Source organism: Rhipicephalus microplus, chromosome 2 (assembly GCF_043290135.1).
Source record: "Rhipicephalus microplus isolate Deutch F79 chromosome 2, USDA_Rmic, whole genome shotgun sequence".
Taxonomy (NCBI): domain Eukaryota; kingdom Metazoa; phylum Arthropoda; class Arachnida; order Ixodida; family Ixodidae; genus Rhipicephalus; species Rhipicephalus microplus.
Window position 1 is genome coordinate 132,438,035 of NC_134701.1, and position 16,073 is coordinate 132,454,107.

General features: G+C 47.3%; 21 non-coding genes across 21 annotated transcripts; all 21 read right to left on the reverse strand.

Moving 5' to 3' along the window:
* Nucleotides 1–351: 351 nt before the first annotated feature.
* On the reverse strand, nucleotides 352–470 carry TRNAL-UAA (transfer RNA leucine (anticodon UAA)). Its single transcript has 2 exons — nucleotides 433–470; nucleotides 352–397 (listed from the first exon to the last, which is right to left on the reverse strand). It is a non-coding gene; the product is annotated as a tRNA-Leu (tRNA).
* A 250-nt stretch (nucleotides 471–720) lies between these two features.
* On the reverse strand, nucleotides 721–839 carry TRNAL-UAA (transfer RNA leucine (anticodon UAA)). The gene is made up of 2 exons: nucleotides 802–839; nucleotides 721–766 (listed from the first exon to the last, which is right to left on the reverse strand). It is a non-coding gene; the product is annotated as a tRNA-Leu (tRNA).
* Nucleotides 840–1,273: 434 nt separating this feature from the next.
* Nucleotides 1,274–1,392, reverse strand: TRNAL-CAA (transfer RNA leucine (anticodon CAA)). Its single transcript has 2 exons — nucleotides 1,355–1,392; nucleotides 1,274–1,319 (listed from the first exon to the last, which is right to left on the reverse strand). It is a non-coding gene; the product is annotated as a tRNA-Leu (tRNA).
* Nucleotides 1,393–2,748: 1,356 nt separating this feature from the next.
* TRNAL-UAA (transfer RNA leucine (anticodon UAA)) lies at nucleotides 2,749–2,867 on the reverse strand. The gene is made up of 2 exons: nucleotides 2,830–2,867; nucleotides 2,749–2,794 (listed from the first exon to the last, which is right to left on the reverse strand). It is a non-coding gene; the product is annotated as a tRNA-Leu (tRNA).
* Nucleotides 2,868–3,664: 797 nt separating this feature from the next.
* TRNAL-CAA (transfer RNA leucine (anticodon CAA)) lies at nucleotides 3,665–3,783 on the reverse strand. The gene is made up of 2 exons: nucleotides 3,746–3,783; nucleotides 3,665–3,710 (listed from the first exon to the last, which is right to left on the reverse strand). It is a non-coding gene; the product is annotated as a tRNA-Leu (tRNA).
* Nucleotides 3,784–4,216: 433 nt separating this feature from the next.
* Nucleotides 4,217–4,335, reverse strand: TRNAL-CAA (transfer RNA leucine (anticodon CAA)). Its single transcript has 2 exons — nucleotides 4,298–4,335; nucleotides 4,217–4,262 (listed from the first exon to the last, which is right to left on the reverse strand). It is a non-coding gene; the product is annotated as a tRNA-Leu (tRNA).
* Nucleotides 4,336–5,319: 984 nt separating this feature from the next.
* TRNAL-UAA (transfer RNA leucine (anticodon UAA)) lies at nucleotides 5,320–5,438 on the reverse strand. The gene is made up of 2 exons: nucleotides 5,401–5,438; nucleotides 5,320–5,365 (listed from the first exon to the last, which is right to left on the reverse strand). It is a non-coding gene; the product is annotated as a tRNA-Leu (tRNA).
* Nucleotides 5,439–6,050: 612 nt separating this feature from the next.
* On the reverse strand, nucleotides 6,051–6,169 carry TRNAL-UAA (transfer RNA leucine (anticodon UAA)). The gene is made up of 2 exons: nucleotides 6,132–6,169; nucleotides 6,051–6,096 (listed from the first exon to the last, which is right to left on the reverse strand). It is a non-coding gene; the product is annotated as a tRNA-Leu (tRNA).
* Nucleotides 6,170–6,969: 800 nt separating this feature from the next.
* TRNAL-UAA (transfer RNA leucine (anticodon UAA)) lies at nucleotides 6,970–7,088 on the reverse strand. Its single transcript has 2 exons — nucleotides 7,051–7,088; nucleotides 6,970–7,015 (listed from the first exon to the last, which is right to left on the reverse strand). It is a non-coding gene; the product is annotated as a tRNA-Leu (tRNA).
* Nucleotides 7,089–8,622: 1,534 nt separating this feature from the next.
* On the reverse strand, nucleotides 8,623–8,741 carry TRNAL-CAA (transfer RNA leucine (anticodon CAA)). The gene is made up of 2 exons: nucleotides 8,704–8,741; nucleotides 8,623–8,668 (listed from the first exon to the last, which is right to left on the reverse strand). It is a non-coding gene; the product is annotated as a tRNA-Leu (tRNA).
* Nucleotides 8,742–9,356: 615 nt separating this feature from the next.
* Nucleotides 9,357–9,475, reverse strand: TRNAL-UAA (transfer RNA leucine (anticodon UAA)). Its single transcript has 2 exons — nucleotides 9,438–9,475; nucleotides 9,357–9,402 (listed from the first exon to the last, which is right to left on the reverse strand). It is a non-coding gene; the product is annotated as a tRNA-Leu (tRNA).
* Nucleotides 9,476–10,090: 615 nt separating this feature from the next.
* Nucleotides 10,091–10,209, reverse strand: TRNAL-CAA (transfer RNA leucine (anticodon CAA)). Its single transcript has 2 exons — nucleotides 10,172–10,209; nucleotides 10,091–10,136 (listed from the first exon to the last, which is right to left on the reverse strand). It is a non-coding gene; the product is annotated as a tRNA-Leu (tRNA).
* Nucleotides 10,210–10,273: 64 nt separating this feature from the next.
* TRNAL-UAA (transfer RNA leucine (anticodon UAA)) lies at nucleotides 10,274–10,392 on the reverse strand. Its single transcript has 2 exons — nucleotides 10,355–10,392; nucleotides 10,274–10,319 (listed from the first exon to the last, which is right to left on the reverse strand). It is a non-coding gene; the product is annotated as a tRNA-Leu (tRNA).
* A 249-nt stretch (nucleotides 10,393–10,641) lies between these two features.
* Nucleotides 10,642–10,760, reverse strand: TRNAL-CAA (transfer RNA leucine (anticodon UAA)). Its single transcript has 2 exons — nucleotides 10,723–10,760; nucleotides 10,642–10,687 (listed from the first exon to the last, which is right to left on the reverse strand). It is a non-coding gene; the product is annotated as a tRNA-Leu (tRNA).
* Nucleotides 10,761–11,555: 795 nt separating this feature from the next.
* TRNAL-CAA (transfer RNA leucine (anticodon CAA)) lies at nucleotides 11,556–11,674 on the reverse strand. The gene is made up of 2 exons: nucleotides 11,637–11,674; nucleotides 11,556–11,601 (listed from the first exon to the last, which is right to left on the reverse strand). It is a non-coding gene; the product is annotated as a tRNA-Leu (tRNA).
* A 615-nt stretch (nucleotides 11,675–12,289) lies between these two features.
* TRNAL-CAA (transfer RNA leucine (anticodon CAA)) lies at nucleotides 12,290–12,408 on the reverse strand. Its single transcript has 2 exons — nucleotides 12,371–12,408; nucleotides 12,290–12,335 (listed from the first exon to the last, which is right to left on the reverse strand). It is a non-coding gene; the product is annotated as a tRNA-Leu (tRNA).
* A 973-nt stretch (nucleotides 12,409–13,381) lies between these two features.
* On the reverse strand, nucleotides 13,382–13,500 carry TRNAL-CAA (transfer RNA leucine (anticodon CAA)). The gene is made up of 2 exons: nucleotides 13,463–13,500; nucleotides 13,382–13,427 (listed from the first exon to the last, which is right to left on the reverse strand). It is a non-coding gene; the product is annotated as a tRNA-Leu (tRNA).
* Nucleotides 13,501–13,933: 433 nt separating this feature from the next.
* TRNAL-UAA (transfer RNA leucine (anticodon UAA)) lies at nucleotides 13,934–14,052 on the reverse strand. Its single transcript has 2 exons — nucleotides 14,015–14,052; nucleotides 13,934–13,979 (listed from the first exon to the last, which is right to left on the reverse strand). It is a non-coding gene; the product is annotated as a tRNA-Leu (tRNA).
* A 619-nt stretch (nucleotides 14,053–14,671) lies between these two features.
* On the reverse strand, nucleotides 14,672–14,790 carry TRNAL-UAA (transfer RNA leucine (anticodon UAA)). Its single transcript has 2 exons — nucleotides 14,753–14,790; nucleotides 14,672–14,717 (listed from the first exon to the last, which is right to left on the reverse strand). It is a non-coding gene; the product is annotated as a tRNA-Leu (tRNA).
* A 247-nt stretch (nucleotides 14,791–15,037) lies between these two features.
* TRNAL-UAA (transfer RNA leucine (anticodon UAA)) lies at nucleotides 15,038–15,156 on the reverse strand. Its single transcript has 2 exons — nucleotides 15,119–15,156; nucleotides 15,038–15,083 (listed from the first exon to the last, which is right to left on the reverse strand). It is a non-coding gene; the product is annotated as a tRNA-Leu (tRNA).
* A 245-nt stretch (nucleotides 15,157–15,401) lies between these two features.
* Nucleotides 15,402–15,520, reverse strand: TRNAL-CAA (transfer RNA leucine (anticodon CAA)). Its single transcript has 2 exons — nucleotides 15,483–15,520; nucleotides 15,402–15,447 (listed from the first exon to the last, which is right to left on the reverse strand). It is a non-coding gene; the product is annotated as a tRNA-Leu (tRNA).
* Nucleotides 15,521–16,073: the final 553 nt, after the last annotated feature.

The following is a 16,073-nucleotide window of genomic DNA, read 5'->3' on the forward strand; positions in this document are numbered from 1 at the left end:
ACCCACGCCCACTTACGTGGACCAGAAGCCTCGTTCAACCGGTATCACTGGGCAAGGTTTTCCTTGAGTCTGGCGCCTTAGACCTCTCGGCCATTATGACACGATATATAAGCCCCAGCCAAAGAAGACACTCACTTTATGCTCGTAGTTAAGTAAAAAAAAGAGTTTGTCTGAAGTGGGATCTGAAGCCACGTCCACATACGTGGACCAGAAGCCTCGTTCAATCCGTATCACAGGGCGAGGTTTCCGTTAAGTCTGGCGACTTCGACCACACGGCCATTCTGACACGATGTTTCAGCCCCGCAAAACGAGATACTGACTTTGTGATGATAGTAAAGCAAAAAAAGAGATTGTCAGAAGTGGGATTTGAACTTACGCCCACATACGTGGACCAGAAGCCTCGTTCAACAGGCATCACTGGGCAAGGTTTCCCTTAAGTCTGGCGCCTTCGACCACTCGGCCATTCTGACACAATATTTCAGCCCAGAAAAAGAAGACACTGACTTTGTTCTGGTAAAAAAATAAAAAACAGAGTTTGTCAGAATTGGGAATCGAACCCACGCCCACATACGTGGACCAGAAGCTTAGTTCAACCCGTATCACTGGGCAAGGTTTCTCTTGAGTCTGGTGCTTTAGACCACTCGGCCCTTCTGACACGATGTTTTAGCACCAGCAAAAGAAGACACTGACTTTATGCTGGTAGTAAAGTAAAACAGAGTTTGTCAGAAGTGGGATTCGAACCCTCACCCACATACGTGGACCAGAAGCCTCGTTCAACCCGTATCACAGGGCAAGGTTTCCCTTAAGTCTGGCGCCTAAGACCACTCGGCCATTCTGACACGATATTCCAGCCCAGCAAAAGGAGACACTGACTTTGTTCTGGTAGTAAAGTAAAAAGAGTTTGTCAGAAGTAGGATTCAAATTCACGCCCATATACGTGGAGCAGAAGCCTCGTTCAACCCGTATCACTGCGCAAGGTTTCCCTTAAGTCTAGCGCCTTAGACCACTTCGCCAATCTGACACAATATTTCAGCCCAGCAAAAGGAGACACTGACTTTGTGCTGGTATTAAAGTAAAAAAAATAGAGTCTGTCAGAAGTGCGATTTGAACCCACGCCGACATACGTGGACCAGAAGCCTCGTTCAACCCGTATCACTGGGCAAGGTTTCCCTTAAGTCTGGCGCCTTCGATCACTCGGCCATTCTGACACAATATATCAGCCCAGCAAAAGGAGACACTGACTTTGTACTGCTAGTAAAGTAAAAAAAAAGTTTGTCAGAAGTGGGATTCGAACCCACGCCCACATACGTGGACCAGAAGCCTCGTTCAACCCGTATCACTGGGCAAGGTTTCTCTTGAGTCTGGTGCTTTAGACCACTCGGCCCTTCTGACACAATGTTTCTGCCCCAGCAAAAGAAGACACTGACTTTATGCTGGTAGTAAAGTAAAAAAGAGTTTGCCAGAATTGGGATTCGAACCCACGCCCACATACGTGGACCAGAAGCCTCGGTCAACCCGTATCACAGGGCAAGGTTTCCCTTAATTTTGGCGCCTAAGACCACTCGGCCATTCTGACACGATATTTCAGCCCAGCAAAAGGAGACACTGACTTTGTTCTGGTAGTAAAGTAAAAAAAGTTTGTCAGAAGTGGGATACGAACCCACGCACACATACGTGGACCACCAGCCTCGTTACACACTTATCACTGGGCAAGGTTTACTTGAGTCTGGCGCCTTAGACCACTCGGCCATTCTGACACGATATATCAGCCCCAGCAAAAGAAGACACTGATTTTATGCTCGTAGTAAAGTAAAAAAAAGAGTTTGTCTGAAGTGGGATTTGAACCCACACCCACATACGTGGACAAGAGGCCTCGTTTAACCCGTATCACTGGGCAAGGTTTCCCTTGAGTCTGGCGCCTTACACCACTCGGCCATGCTGACACGATATATTAGCCCCAGCAAAAAAGACACTGACTTTATGCTGGTAGTAAAGTAAAAAAAGTTTGTCAGAAGTGGGATTCTAACCCACGCACACATACGTGGACAAGAAGCCTCGTTCAACCGGTATCACTGGGCAAGGTTTTCCTTGAGTCTGGCGCCTTAGACCTCTCGGCCATTATGACACGATATATAAGCCCCAGCCAAAGAAGACACTCACTTTATGCTCGTAGTTAAGTAAAAAAAAGAGTTTGTCTGAAGTGGGATCTGAAGCCACGTCCACATACGTGGACCAGAAGCCTCGTTCAATCCGTATCACAGGGCGAGGTTTCCGTTAAGTCTGGCGCCTTCGACCACACGGCCATTCTGACACGATGTTTCAGCCCCGCAAAACGAGATACTGACTTTGTGATGATAGTAAAGCAAAAAAAAAGAGATTGTCAGAAGTGGGATTTGAACAAACGCCCACATACGTGGACCAGAAGCCTCGTTCAACAGGCATCACTGGGCAAGGTTTCCCTTAAGTCTGGCGCCTTCGACCACTCGGCCATTCTGACACAATATTTCAGCCCAGCAAAAGAAGACACTGACTTTGTTCTGGTAGAAAAATAAAAAAACAGAGTTTGTCAGAATTGGGAATCGAACCCACGCCCACATACGTGGACCAGAAGCTTAGTTCAACCCGTATCACTGGGCAAGGTTTCTCTTGAGTCTGGTGCTTTAGACCACTCGGCCCTTCTGACACGATGTTTTAGCACCAGCAAAAGAAGACACTGACTTTATGCTGGTAGTAAAGTAAAACAGAGTTTGTCAGAAGTGGGATTCGAACCCTCACCCACATACGTGGACCAGAAGCCTCGTTCAACCCGTATCACAGGGCAAGGTTTCCCTTAAGTCTGGCGCCTAAGACCACTCGGCCATTCTGACACGATATTCCAGCCCAGCAAAAGGAGACACTGACTTTGTTCTGGTAGTAAAGTAAAAAAAGTTTGTCAGAAGTGAGATTCGAACCCACGCACACACACGTGGAACAGAAGCTTCATTCAACCCATATCACTGGGCAAGGTTCCCCTTGAGTCGGGCGCCTTAGACCACTTGGCCATTCTGACACGATATATTAGCCTCAGTAAAAGAAGACACTGACTTTATACTGGTAGTAAAGTAACAAAAAGAGTGTCGGAAGTGCGATTTGAACCCACGCCGACATACGAGGACCAGAAGCCTCGTTCAACCCGTATCACTGGGCAAGGTTTCCCTTAAGTCTGGCGCCTAAGACCACTCGGCCATTCTGACACGATATTCCAGCCCAGCAAAAGGAGACACTGACTTTGTTCTGGTAGTAAAGTAAAAAAAGTTTGTCAGAAGTGAGATTCGAACCCACGCACACACACGTGGAACAGAAGCTTCATTCAACCCATATCACTGGGCAAGGTTCCCCTTGAGTCGGGCGCCTTAGACCACTTGGCCATTCTGACACGATATATTAGCCTCAGTAAAAGAAGACACTGACTTTATACTGGTAGTAAAGTAACAAAAAGAGTGTCAGAAGTGCGATTTGAACCCACGCCGACATACGAGGACCAGAAGCCTCGTTCAACCCGTATCACTGGGCAAGGTTTCCCTTAAGTCTGGCGCCTTCGATCACTCGGCCATTCTGACACAATATATCAGCCCAGCAAAAGGAGACACTGACTTCGTACTGCTAGTAAAGTAAAAAAAAAGTTTGTCAGAAGTGGGATTCGAACCCACGCCCACATACGTGGACCAGAAGCCTCGTTCAACCCGTATCACTGGGCAAGGTTTCTCTTGAGTCTGGTGCTTTAGACCACTCGGCCCTTCTGACACGATGTTTCAGCCCCAGCAAAAGAAGACACTGACTTTATGCTGGTAGTAAAGTAAAAAAGAGTTTGCCAGAATTGGGATTCGAACCCACGCCCACATACGTGGACCAGAAGCCTCGGTCAACCCGTATCACAGGGCAAGGTTTCCCTTAATTTTGGCGCCTAAGACCACTCGGCCATTCTGACACGATATTTCAGCCCAGCAAAAGGAGACACTGACTTTGTTCTGGTAGTAAAGTAAAAAAAGTTTGTCAGAAGTGCGATACGAACCCACGCACACATACGTGGACCACCAGCCTCGTTACACACTTATCACTGGGCAAGGTTTACTTGAGTCTGGCGCCTTAGACCACTCGGCCATTCTGACACGATATATCAGCCCCAGCAAAAGAAGACACTGATTTTATGCTCGTAGTAAAGTAAAAAAAAAGAGTTTGTCTGAAGTGGGATTTGAACCCACACCCACATACGTGGACCAGAGGCCTCGTTTAACCCGTATCACTGGGCAAGGTTTCCCTTGAGTCTGGCGCCTTACACCACTCGGCCATGCTGACACGATATATTAGCCCCAGCAAAAAAGACACTGACTTTATGCTGGTAGTAAAGTAAAAAAAGTTTGTCAGAAGTGGGATTCTAACCCACGCACACAAACGTGGACAAGAAGCCTCGTTCAACCCGTATCACGGGGCAAGGTTACCCTTTAGTCTGGCGCCTTACACCACTCGGCCATGCTGACACGATATATTAGCCCCAGCAAAAAAGACACTGACTTTATGCTGGTAGTAAAGTAAGAAAAAGTTTTTCAGAAGTGGGATTTGAACCCACGCCCACTTACGTGGACGAGAAGCCTCGTTCAACCGGTATCACTAGGCAAGGTTTTCCTTGAGTCTGGCGCCTTAGACCTCTCGGCCATTATGACACGATATATAAGCCCCAGCCAAAGAAGACACTCACTTTATGCTCGTAGTTAAGTAAAAAAAAGAGTTTGTCTGAAGTGGGATCTGAAGCCACGTCCACATACGTGGACCAGAAGCCTCGTTCAATCCGTATCACAGGGCGAGGTTTCCGTTAAGTCTGGCGCCTTTGACCACACGGCCATTCTGACACGATGTTTCAGCCCCACAAAACGAGATACTGACTTTGTGATGGTAGTAAAGTAAAAAAAAGAGATTGTCAGAAGTGGGATTTCAACCCACGCCCACATACTTGGACCAGAAGCCTCGTTCAACAGGGATCACTGGGCAAGGTATCCCATAAGTCTGGCGCCTTCGACCACTCGGCCATTTTGACACAATATTTCAGCCCAGCAAAAGAAGACACTGACTTTGTTCTGGTAGAAAAGTAAAAAACAGTTTGTCAGAATTGGGAATCGAACCCATGCCCACATACGTGGACCAGAAGCCTGGTTCAACCCGTATCACTGGGCAAGGTTTCTCTTGAGTCTGGTGCTTTAGACCACTCGGCCCTTCTGACACGGTGTTTTAGCCCCAGCAATAGAAGACACTGAGTTTATGCTGGTAGTAAAGTAAAAAAGAGTTTGCCAGAAGTGGGATTCGAACCCACGCCCACATACGTGGACCAGAAGCCTCGTTCCACTCGTATCACAGGGCAAGGTTTCCCTTAAGTCTGGCGCCTTAGACCACTCGGCCATTCTGACACGATATTTCAGACCAGCAAAAGGAGACACTGACTTTGTTCAGGTGGTAAAGTAAAAAAAGTTTCTCGGAATTGGGATTCGAACCCGCGCACACATACGTGGACCAAAAGCCTCGTTCAACCCGTATAACTGGGCAAGGTTTCTCTTGAGTCTGGTGCCTTACACCACTCGGCCCTTCTGACACAATATTTTAGCCCCAGCAAAAGAAGACATTGACTTTGTGCTGGTAGTAAAGTAAAAAAGAGTTTGTCAGAAGTGGGATTCGAACACATGCCCACATACGTGGACCAGAAGCCTCGTTCAACCCGTATCACAGGGCAAGGTTTTCCTTAAGTCTGGCGCCTAAGACGACTCGGCCATTCTAACACGATATTTCAGCCCAGCAAAAGGAGACACTGACTTTGTTCTGGTAGTAATGTAAAAAAAGTTTCTCAGAAGTGAGATTCGAACCCACGCACACATACGTGGACCAGAAGCCTCGTTCAAGCCATATCACTGAGAAAGGTTTCCCTTGAGTCTGGCGCCTTAAACCACTCGGCCATTCTGACACGATATTTCAGCCCCAGCAAAAGGAGACACTGACTTTGTGCCGGTAGTAAAGTAAAAAAAGTTTGTCAGAAGTGGGATTCGAACCCATGCCCACATACGTGGACCAGAAGCCTCCTTGAACCCGTATCACTAGGCAAGGTTTTCCTTAAGTCTGGCGCCTTCAACCACTTGGCCATTCTGACACAAAATTTCAGCCGAGCAGAAGGAGACATTGACTTTGTTCTGGTAGTAAAGTAAAAAAAAGTTTGTCAGAAGTGGAATTCGAACCCACACCACATACGTGGACCAGAAGCTTCGTTCAACCCGTATCACTATGCAAGCTTTCCCTTGAGTCTGGCGTCTTGACTACTGGGCCATTCTGACTCGATATACCAGCACCAGAAAAAGAAAGACACTGACTTTATACTGGTAGTAAAGTAACAAAGAGAGAGTCAGAAGTGGGATTTGAACCCACGCCCACATACGTGGACCAGAAGCCTCGTTAAACCCGTATCACTGGGCAAGGTTTTCCTTGAGTCTGGCCCCTTAGACCACTCGGTTTTCGGACACGATATATTAGCCCCAACAAAAGAAGACACTGACTTTATGCTCGTAGTAAAGTAAAAAACGAAGTTTGTCAGAAGTGCGCATCAAACCCACGCCCACATACGTGGACCAGAAGCCTCGTTCAACCCCTATCACTGGGCAAGGTTACCCTTGAGTCTGGCGCCTTACACCACTCGGCCATGCTGACACGATATATTAGCCCCAGCAAAAAAGACACTGACTTTGTTATGGTAGTAAAGTAAAAAAAGTTTGTCAGAAGTGGGATTCGAACCCACGCCCACATACGTGGACGAGAAGCCTCGTTAAACCCGTATTACTGGGCAAGGTTTTCCTTGAGTCTGGCGCCTTAGAAAACTCGGCCATTATGACACAATATATAAGCCCCAGCCAAAGAAGACACTGACTTTCTGCTGGTAGTAAAGTAAAAAGAAGGGTTTGACAGAAGTGGGATTTGAACCCACGCCCACATACGTGGACCAGAAGCCTCGTTCAACAAGTATCACTGGGCAAGGTTTCCCTTAAATCTGGCACCTTCGACCACTCGGCCATTCTGACACGATATTCCTGCCGAGAAAAAGGAGACACTGACTTTGTTCTGGTAGTAGATCAAAAAAAAGTTTGTCAGAAGTGGGATTCGAACCCACGCCCGCATACGTGGACCGTAAGCCTCGTTCAACCCGTATCACTGGGCAAGGCTTCCCTTAAGTCTGGTGCCTTCGACCACTCGGCCATTCTGACACGATATATCAGCCCAGCAAAAGGAGACACTGACTTTGTTCTGGTAGTAAAGTAAAAAAAAATTGTCAGAAGTGGGATTCGAACCCATGCACACATACGTGGACCAGAAGCCTTGTTCAATTTATATCACTGGGGAAGGTTTCCCTTGAGTCTGGCGCCTTCAACCACTCGGCCATTCTGATACGATTTATCAGCCCTAGCAAAAGAAGACACTGACTTTGTGCTGGTAGTAAAGTAAAAAAAAAGTTTGTCAGAAGTGGGAATCGAACCCATGCCCACATACGTGGACGAGAAGCCTCTATCAACCCGTATCACTGTCAAGGCTTCTCTTGAGTCTGGCGCCTTCGACCACTCGGCCATTGTGACACGATATATCAGCCCAGCAAAAGGAGACACTGACTTTGTTCTGGAAGCAAAGTAAAAAAAAGTTTGTCAGAAGTGGGATTCGAACCCGCACCACATACGTGGACCAGAAGCTTCGCTCAACCCGTATCACTTGCAAGCTTTCCCTTGAGTCTGGCGTCTTGACTACTCGGCCATTCTGACTCGATATATCAGCACCAGAAAAAGAAAGACACTGACTTTATACTGGTAGTAAAGTAACAAAAAGAGAGTCAGAAGTGGGATTTGAACCCACGCCCACATACGTGTACCAGAAGCCTCGTTCAACCCGTATCACTGGGCAAAGTTTCCCTTAGGTCTGGCGCCTTAGAACACTCGGCAATTCTGACATGATATTTCAGCCTCAAAAAAAAAGACACTGACATTGTGGTGGTAATAAAGTTAAAAAAAAGAGTTTGTCAGAAGTGGGATTTGAACCCACGCCCACATACGTGAACCAGAAGCCTCGTTCAAGACGTACCACTGGGTAACGTTTTCCTTGCGTCTGGCGCCTTAAACCAGTCGGCCATTCTGACACGATATTTCAGCCCCAGCAAAAGAAGACACTGACTTTGTGCTGGTAGTAAAGTAAAAAAACGTTTGTCAGCAGTGGGATTTGAACCAACGCCCACATACGTGAACCAGAAGCCTCGTTCAGCCCGTATCACTGGGCAAGGTTTCCCTTAATTCTGGCGCCTTCGACCACTCGGCCATTCAGACACACCATTTCTGCACAGCAAAAGGAGACACTGACTTTGTTCTGGTAGTAAAGTAAACAAAAGTTTGTCAGATGTGGGATTCGAACCCACACCCACATACGTGGACCAGAAGCCTCGTTCAACCCGTATCACAGGGCAAGGTTTCCCTTGAGTCTGGCGCCTTAGACCACTCGGCATTTATTACACGATATTTCAGCCCCACCAAAAGGAGACACTGACTTTCTGCTGGTTTTAAAGTAAAAAGAAGGGTTTGTCAGAAGTGGGATTTGAACCCACGCCCACATACGTGGACCAGAGGCCTCGTTCAACCCGTATCACTGGGCAAGGTTTCCCTTGAGTCTGGCGCCTTACACCTCTCGGCCATGCTGACACGATATATTAGCCCCAGCAAAAAAACACTGACTTTATGCTGGTAGTAAAGTAAAAAAAGTTCGTCAGAAGTGGGATTCGAACCCACGCACACATACGTGGACAAGAAGCCTCATTCAATCCGTATCACGGGGCAAGGTTACCCTTGAGTCTGGCGCCTTACACCACTCGGCCATGCTGACACGATATATTAGCCCCAGCAAAAAAGACACTGACTTTATGCTGGTAGTAAAGTAAGAAAAAGTTTTTCAGAAGTGGGATTCAAACCCACGTCCACTTACGTGGACCTGAAGCCTCGTTCAACCGGTATCACTGGGCCAGGTTTTCCTTGAGTCTGGCGCCTTAGACCTCTCGGCCATTATGACACGATATATAAGCCCCAGCCAAAAAAGACACTCACTTTATGCTCGTAGTTAAGTAAAAAAAAAGAGTTTGTCTGAAGTGGGATCTGAAGCCACGTCCACATACGTGGACCAGAAGCCTCGTTCAATCCGTATCACAGGGCGAGGTTTCCGTTAAGTCTGGCGCCTTCGACCACACGGCCATTCTGACACGATGTTTCAGCCCCGCAAAAAGAGATACTGACTTTGTGATGGTAGTAAAGTAAAAAAGAGATTGTCAGAAGTGGGATTTGAACTAACGCCCACATACGTGGACCAGAAGCCTCGTTCAACAGGCATCACTGGGCAAGGTTTCCCTTAAGTCTGGCGCCTTCGACCACTCGGCCATTCTGACACAATATTTCAGCCCAGCAAAAGAAGACACTGACTTTGTTCTGGTAGAAAAATAAAAAACAGAGTTTGTCAGAATTGGGAATCGAACCCACGCCCACATACGTGGACCAGAAGCTTAGTTCAACCCGTATCACTGGGCAAGGTTTCTCTTGAGTCTGGTGCTTTAGACCACTCGGCCCTTCTGACATGATGTTTTAGCACCAGCAAAAGAAGACACTGACTTTATGCTGGTAGTAAAGTAAAACAGAGTTTGTCAGAAGTGGGATTCGAACCCTCACCCACATTCGTGGACTAGAAGCCTCGTTCAACCCGTATCACAGGGCAAGGTTTCCCTTAAGTCTGGCGCCTAAGACCACTATGCCATTCTGACACGATATTCCAGCCCAGCAAAAGGGGACACTGACTTTGTTCTGGTAGTAAAGTAAAAAAAGTTTGTCAGAAGTGAGATTCGAACCCACGCACACACACGTGCACCAGAAGCCTCATTCAACCCATATCACTGGGCAAGGTTCCCCTTGAGTCGGGCGCCTTAGACCACTCGGCCATTCTGACACGATATATTAGCCTCAGTAAAAGAAGACACTGACTTTGTGCTGGTAGTAAAGTAAAAAAAGTTTGTCAGAAGTGGAATTCGAACCCTCGCCCACATACGTGGACCAGAAGCCTCGTTCAAGCCATATCACTGAGAAAGGTTTCCCTTGAGTCTGGCGCCTTAAACCACTCGGCCATTCTGACACAATATTTCAGCCCCAGCAAAAGGGGACACTGACTTTGTGCCGGTAGTAAAGTAAAAAAAGTTTGTCAGAAGTGGGATTCGAACCCATGCCCACATACGTGGACCAGAAGCCTCCTTGAACCCGTATCACTAGGCAAGGTTTTCCTTAAGTCTGGCGCCTTAGACCACTCGGCTCTTCTGACTCGATATATCAGCACCAGCAAAAGAAAGACACTGACTTTATACTGGTAGTAAAGTAACAAAAAGAGTGTCAGAAGTGCGATTTGAACCCAAGCCGACATACGTGGACCAGAAGCCTCGTTCAACCCGTATCACTGTGCAAGGTTTCCCTTAAGTCTGGCGGCTTCGATCACTCATCCATTCTGACACAATATATCAGCCCAGCAAAAGGAGACACTGACTTTGTACTGCTAGTAAAGTAAAAAAAAGTTTGTCAGAAGTGGGATTCGAACCCACGCCCACATACGTGGACCAGAAGCCTCGTTCAACCCGTATCACTGGGCAAGGTTTCTCTTGAGTCTGGTGCTTTAGACCACTCGGCCCTTCTGACACGATGTTTCAGCCCCAGCAAAAGAAGACACTGACTTTATGCTGGTAGTAAAGTAAAAAAGAGTTTGCCAGAATTGGGATTCGAACCCACGCCCACATACGTGGACCAGAAGCCTCGGTCAACCCGTATCACAGGGCAAGGTTTCCCTTAATTTTGGCGCCTAAGACCACTCGGCCATTCTGACACGATATTTCAGCCCAGCTAAAGGAGACACTGACTTTGTTCTGGTAGTAAAGTAAAAAAAGTTTGTCAGAAGTGGGATACGAACCCACGCACACATACGTGGACCACAAGCCTCGTTACACACTTATCACTGGGCAAGGTTTACTTGAGTCTGGCGCCTTAGACCACTCGGCCATTCTGACACGATATATCAGCCTCAGCAAAAGAAGACACTGATTTTATGCTCGTAGTAAAGTAAAAAAAGAGTTTGTCTGAAGTGGGATTTGAACCCACACCCACATTCGTGGACCAGAGGCCTCGTTCAACCCGTATCACTGGGCAAGGTTTCCCTTGAGTCTGGCGCCTTACACCACTCGGCCATGCTGACACGATATATTAGCCCCAGCAAAAAAGACACTGACTTTATGCTGGTAGTAAAGTAAATAAGTTTGTCAGAAGTGGGATTCCAACCCACGCACACATACGTGGACAAGAAGCCTCGTTCAACCCGTATCACGGGGCAAGGTTACCCTTGAGTCTGGCGCCTTACACCACTCGGCCATGCTGACACGATATATAAGCCCCAGCAAAAAAGACACTGACTTTATGCTGGTAGTAAAGTAAGAAAAAGTTTGTCAGAAGTGGGATTCGAACCCACGCCCACTTACGTGGACCAGAAGCCTCGTTCAACCGGTATCACTGGGCAAGGTTTTCCTTGAGTCTGGCGCCTTAGACCTCTCGGCCATTATGACACGATATATAAGCCCCAGCCAAAGAAGACACTCACTTTATGCTCGTAGTAAAGTAAAAAAAAAGAGTTTGTCTGAAGTGGGATCTGAAGCCACGCCCACAAACGTGGACCAGAAGCCTCGTTCAACACGTATTACTGGGCAAGGCTTTCTCTAGTCTGGCGCCTTCCACCACTTGGCCATTCTGACACAATAGTTCAGTCCAGCAAAAGGAGACATTGACTTTGTTCTGGTAGTAAAGTAAAAAAAGTTTGTCAGCGGTGCGATTCGAACCCACGCACACATACGTGGACCAGAAGCCTCGTTCAACAGGCATCGCTGGGCTAGGTTTCCCTTAAGTCTGGCGCCTTCGACCACTCGGCAATTCTGACACGATATTTCAGCCCCAGCAAAAGAAGACACTGACTCTGTGCTGTAGTAAAGTAAAAACAGTTTGTCAGAATTGGGAATCGAACCCACGCCCACATAAGTGGACCAGAAGCCTGGTTCAACCCGTATCACTGGGCAAGGTTTATCTTGAGTCTGGTGCTTTAGACCACTCGGCCCTTCTGACACGGTGTTTTAGCCCCAGCAAAAGAAGACACTGAGTTTATGCTGGTAGTAAAGTAAAAAAGAGTTTGCCAGAAGTGGGATTCGAACCCACGCACACATACGTGAACCAGAAGCCTCGTTCAACTCGTATCACAGGGCAAGGTTTTCCTTGAGTCTGGCGCCTTAGACCACTCGGCTATTCTGATACGATATGTCAGCCCCAGCAAAAGAAGACACTGACTCTGTGCTGTAGTAAAGTAAAAAAAAATGTCAGAAGTGGGATTCGAACCCACGCACACATACGTGGACAGGAAGCCTCGTTCAACCCGTATCACTGGGCAAGGTTTCCCTTAAGTCTGGCGCCATAGACCACTCAGCCATTCTGACACGACATTCCAGCCCAGCAAAAGGAGACACTGACTTTGTTCTGGTAGTAAAGTAAAAAAAGTTTGTCAGAAGTGAGAATCGAACCCACGCACACACACGTGGACCAGAAGCCTCATTCAACCCATATCACTGGGCAAGGTTCCCCTTGAGTCGGGCGCCTTAGACTACTTGGCCATTCTGACACGATATATCAGCCCCAGAAAGAAGACACTGACTTTGTGCTGGTAGTAAAGTAAAAAAAGTTTGTCAGAAGTGGGATTCAAACCCACGCACACATACGTGGACAAGAAGCCTCGTTCAACCCGTATCACGGGGCAAGGTTTCTCTTGAGTCTGGTGCCTTAGACCACTCGGCCCTTTTTACACGATGTTATAGCCCCAGCGAAAAAAGACACTTACTTTATGCTGGTAATAAAGTAAAAAATGTTTGTCAGAAGTGGGATTCAAACCCACGCCCGCATACGTGGACGAAAAGCCTCTTTTAACCCGTATCACTGGGCAAGGTTTCCCTTGAGTCTGTCGCCTTAGACCACTCGGCCATTCTGACACGATATATCAGCCCCAGCAAAACAAGACCCTGACTTTGTGCTGGTAGTAAAGTAAAAAATTTTGTCAGAAGTGCGATTCGAACCCACGCACACATACGTGCACCAGAATTCTCGTTACACTCTTATCACTCGGCAAGGTTTACTTTGAGTCTGGCACCTTAGACCACTCGGCCATTCTGATACGATATGTCAGCCCCAGTAAAACAAGACACTGACTTTGTGCTGGTAGTAAAGTAAAAAAGGTTTGTCAGAAGTGGAATTCGAACCCACGCCCACATGCGTGGACCAGAAGCCTCGTTCAAGCCATATCACTGGGAAAGGTTTTCCTTGAGTCTGGCGCCTTAAACCACTCGGCCATTCTGACACGATATTTCAGCCCCAGCAAAAGGAGACACTGATTTTGTGCCGGTAGTAAAGTAAAAAAAAGTTTGTCAGAAGTGGGATTCGAACATATGCCCACATACGTGGACCAGAAGCCTCGTTGAACCCGTATCACTGGGCAAGGTTTCCCTTGAATCTGGCGCCTTAGACCACTCGGCCATTCTGACACGAAATATCAGCCGCAGCAAAAGAAGACACTGACTTTGTGCTGGTAGTAAAGTAAAAAACGAATTTTGTCAGAAGTGCGCATCAAACGCACGCCCACATACATGGACCAGAAGCCTCGTTCAACCCGTATCACTGGGCAAGGTTACCCTTGAGTCTGGCACCTTACAACACTCGGCCATGCTGAAACGATATATTAGCCCCAGGAAAAAAGACACTGACTTTGTTATGGTAGTAAAGTAAAAAAAATATGCAAGAAGTGGGATTCGAACCCACGCCCACATACGTGGACCAGAAGCCTCGTTCAACCCGTATCACAGGGCAAGGTTTCCCTTAAGTCTGGCGCCTTCGACCACTCGGCCATTCTGACACGATATTTCAGCCCAGCAAAAGGAGACACTGACTTTGTTCTGGAAGTAAAGTAAAAAAAATTGTCAGAAGTGGGATTCGAACCCATGCACACATACGTGGACGAGAAGCCTCGTTCAATTCATATCACTGGGCAAGGTTTCCCTTGAGTCTGGCGCCTTCAACCACTCGGCAATTCTGACATGATATTTCAGCCCCAGCAAAAAAAGACACTGACATTGTGCTCGTAGTAAAGTAAAAAAAAAGAGTTTGTCTGAAGTGGGATCTGAAGCCACGCCCACATACGTGGACCAGAAGCCTCGTTCAACCAGTATCACAGGGCGGGGTTTACCATAAGTCTGGCGCCTTCGACCACACGGCCATTCTGACACGATGTTTCAGCCCCGCAAAACGAGACACTGACTTTGTTCTGGTAGAAAAGTAAAAAAACAGAGTTTGTCAGAATCGGGAATCGAACCCACGCCCACATACGTGGACCAGAAGCCTAGTTCAACCCGTATCACTGGGCAAGGTTTCTCTTGAGTCTGGTGCTTTAGACCACTCGGCCCTTCTGACACGGTGTTTTAGCCCCAGCAAAAGAAGACACTGAGTTTATGCTGGTACTAAAGTAAAAAAGAGTTTGCCAGAAGTGGGATTCGAACCCACGCCCACATACATGGACCAGAAGCCTCGTTCAACCCGTATCACAGGGCAAGGTTTCCCTTAAGTCTGGCGCATTAGACCACTCGGCCATTCTGACACGATATTTCAGACCAGCAAAAGGAGACACTGACTTTGCTCAGGTGGTAAAGTAAAAAAAGTTTCTCGGAAGTGGGATTCGAACCCACGCACACATACGTGGACCAAAAGCCTCGTTTAACACGTATCACTGGGCAAGGTTTCTCTTGAGTCTGGTGCCTTACAAAACTCGGCCCTTCTGACACGATGTTTTAGCCCCAGCAAAAGAAGACACTGAGTTTATGCTGGTAGTAAAGTAAAAAAGAGTTTGCCAGAAGTGGGATTCGAACCCACGCCCACATACGTGGACCAGAAGCCTCGTTCAACCCGTATCACAGGGCAAGGTTTCCCTTAAGTCTGGCGCCTTAGACCACTCGCCCATTCTGACACGATATTTCAGACCAGCAAAAGGAGACACTGACTTTGTTCAGGTGGTAAAGTAAAAAAAGTTTTTCGGAAGTGGGATTCGAACCCACGCACACATACGTGGACCAAAAGCGTCGTTCAACCCGTATCACTGGGCAAGGTTTCGCTTGAGCCTGGTGCCTTAGACCACTCGGCCCTTCTGACACAATATTTCAGCCCCAGCAAAATTAGACACTGACTTTGTTCTGGTAGTAAAGTAAAAAAAAATGTCAGAAGTGGGATTCGAACCCACGCACACATACGTGGACCAGAAGCCTTGTTCAATTTATATCACTGGGCATGGTTTCCCTTGAGTCTGGCGCCTTCAACCACTCGGCCATTCTGATACTTTTTTTTTTTCTTTATTGCCTTTTAATAACCACAAGCAAAGGAAATACATACAAAATATGTACACTTACTAAAACACCAGCTTCAACTTGGCCAGTGCACTTGGTTTAAAAAGGCTTCACAGAAGCCAATTGGTCGAGCACAGGTAACCACTCGGGGGGTTCAGGCAGCGCTTTAAACACGTCTCGTGTATACAGCATACTCTCAACAAAATAGTCTCTCGCTGAACGTGCGTCTACACGCATATGTCGAACATCCATTCTTGTCCTCCACACACTATGCATGCAAAGCAACATTAACATGTCACTCGGCACTTCCCCTGCAGCTGCACACGGAAGAAAACGGATTCCAAAAGCGTTGATAGGTAGTTCTTTTTTTATAGTCCGTTGTAGTACGTCCCACAAGAACACAGCATCATGGCAGTCGAGAAAGATATGATTTATCGTTTCTGGTTTGCCGCAGATTAGACAGTTGACGGACCACGGTACAAAAAGCCCTTTACTTTTTAGCCATGGTAGTACAGGGAGAGTGCCGGTATGCACTTGAAAGAAG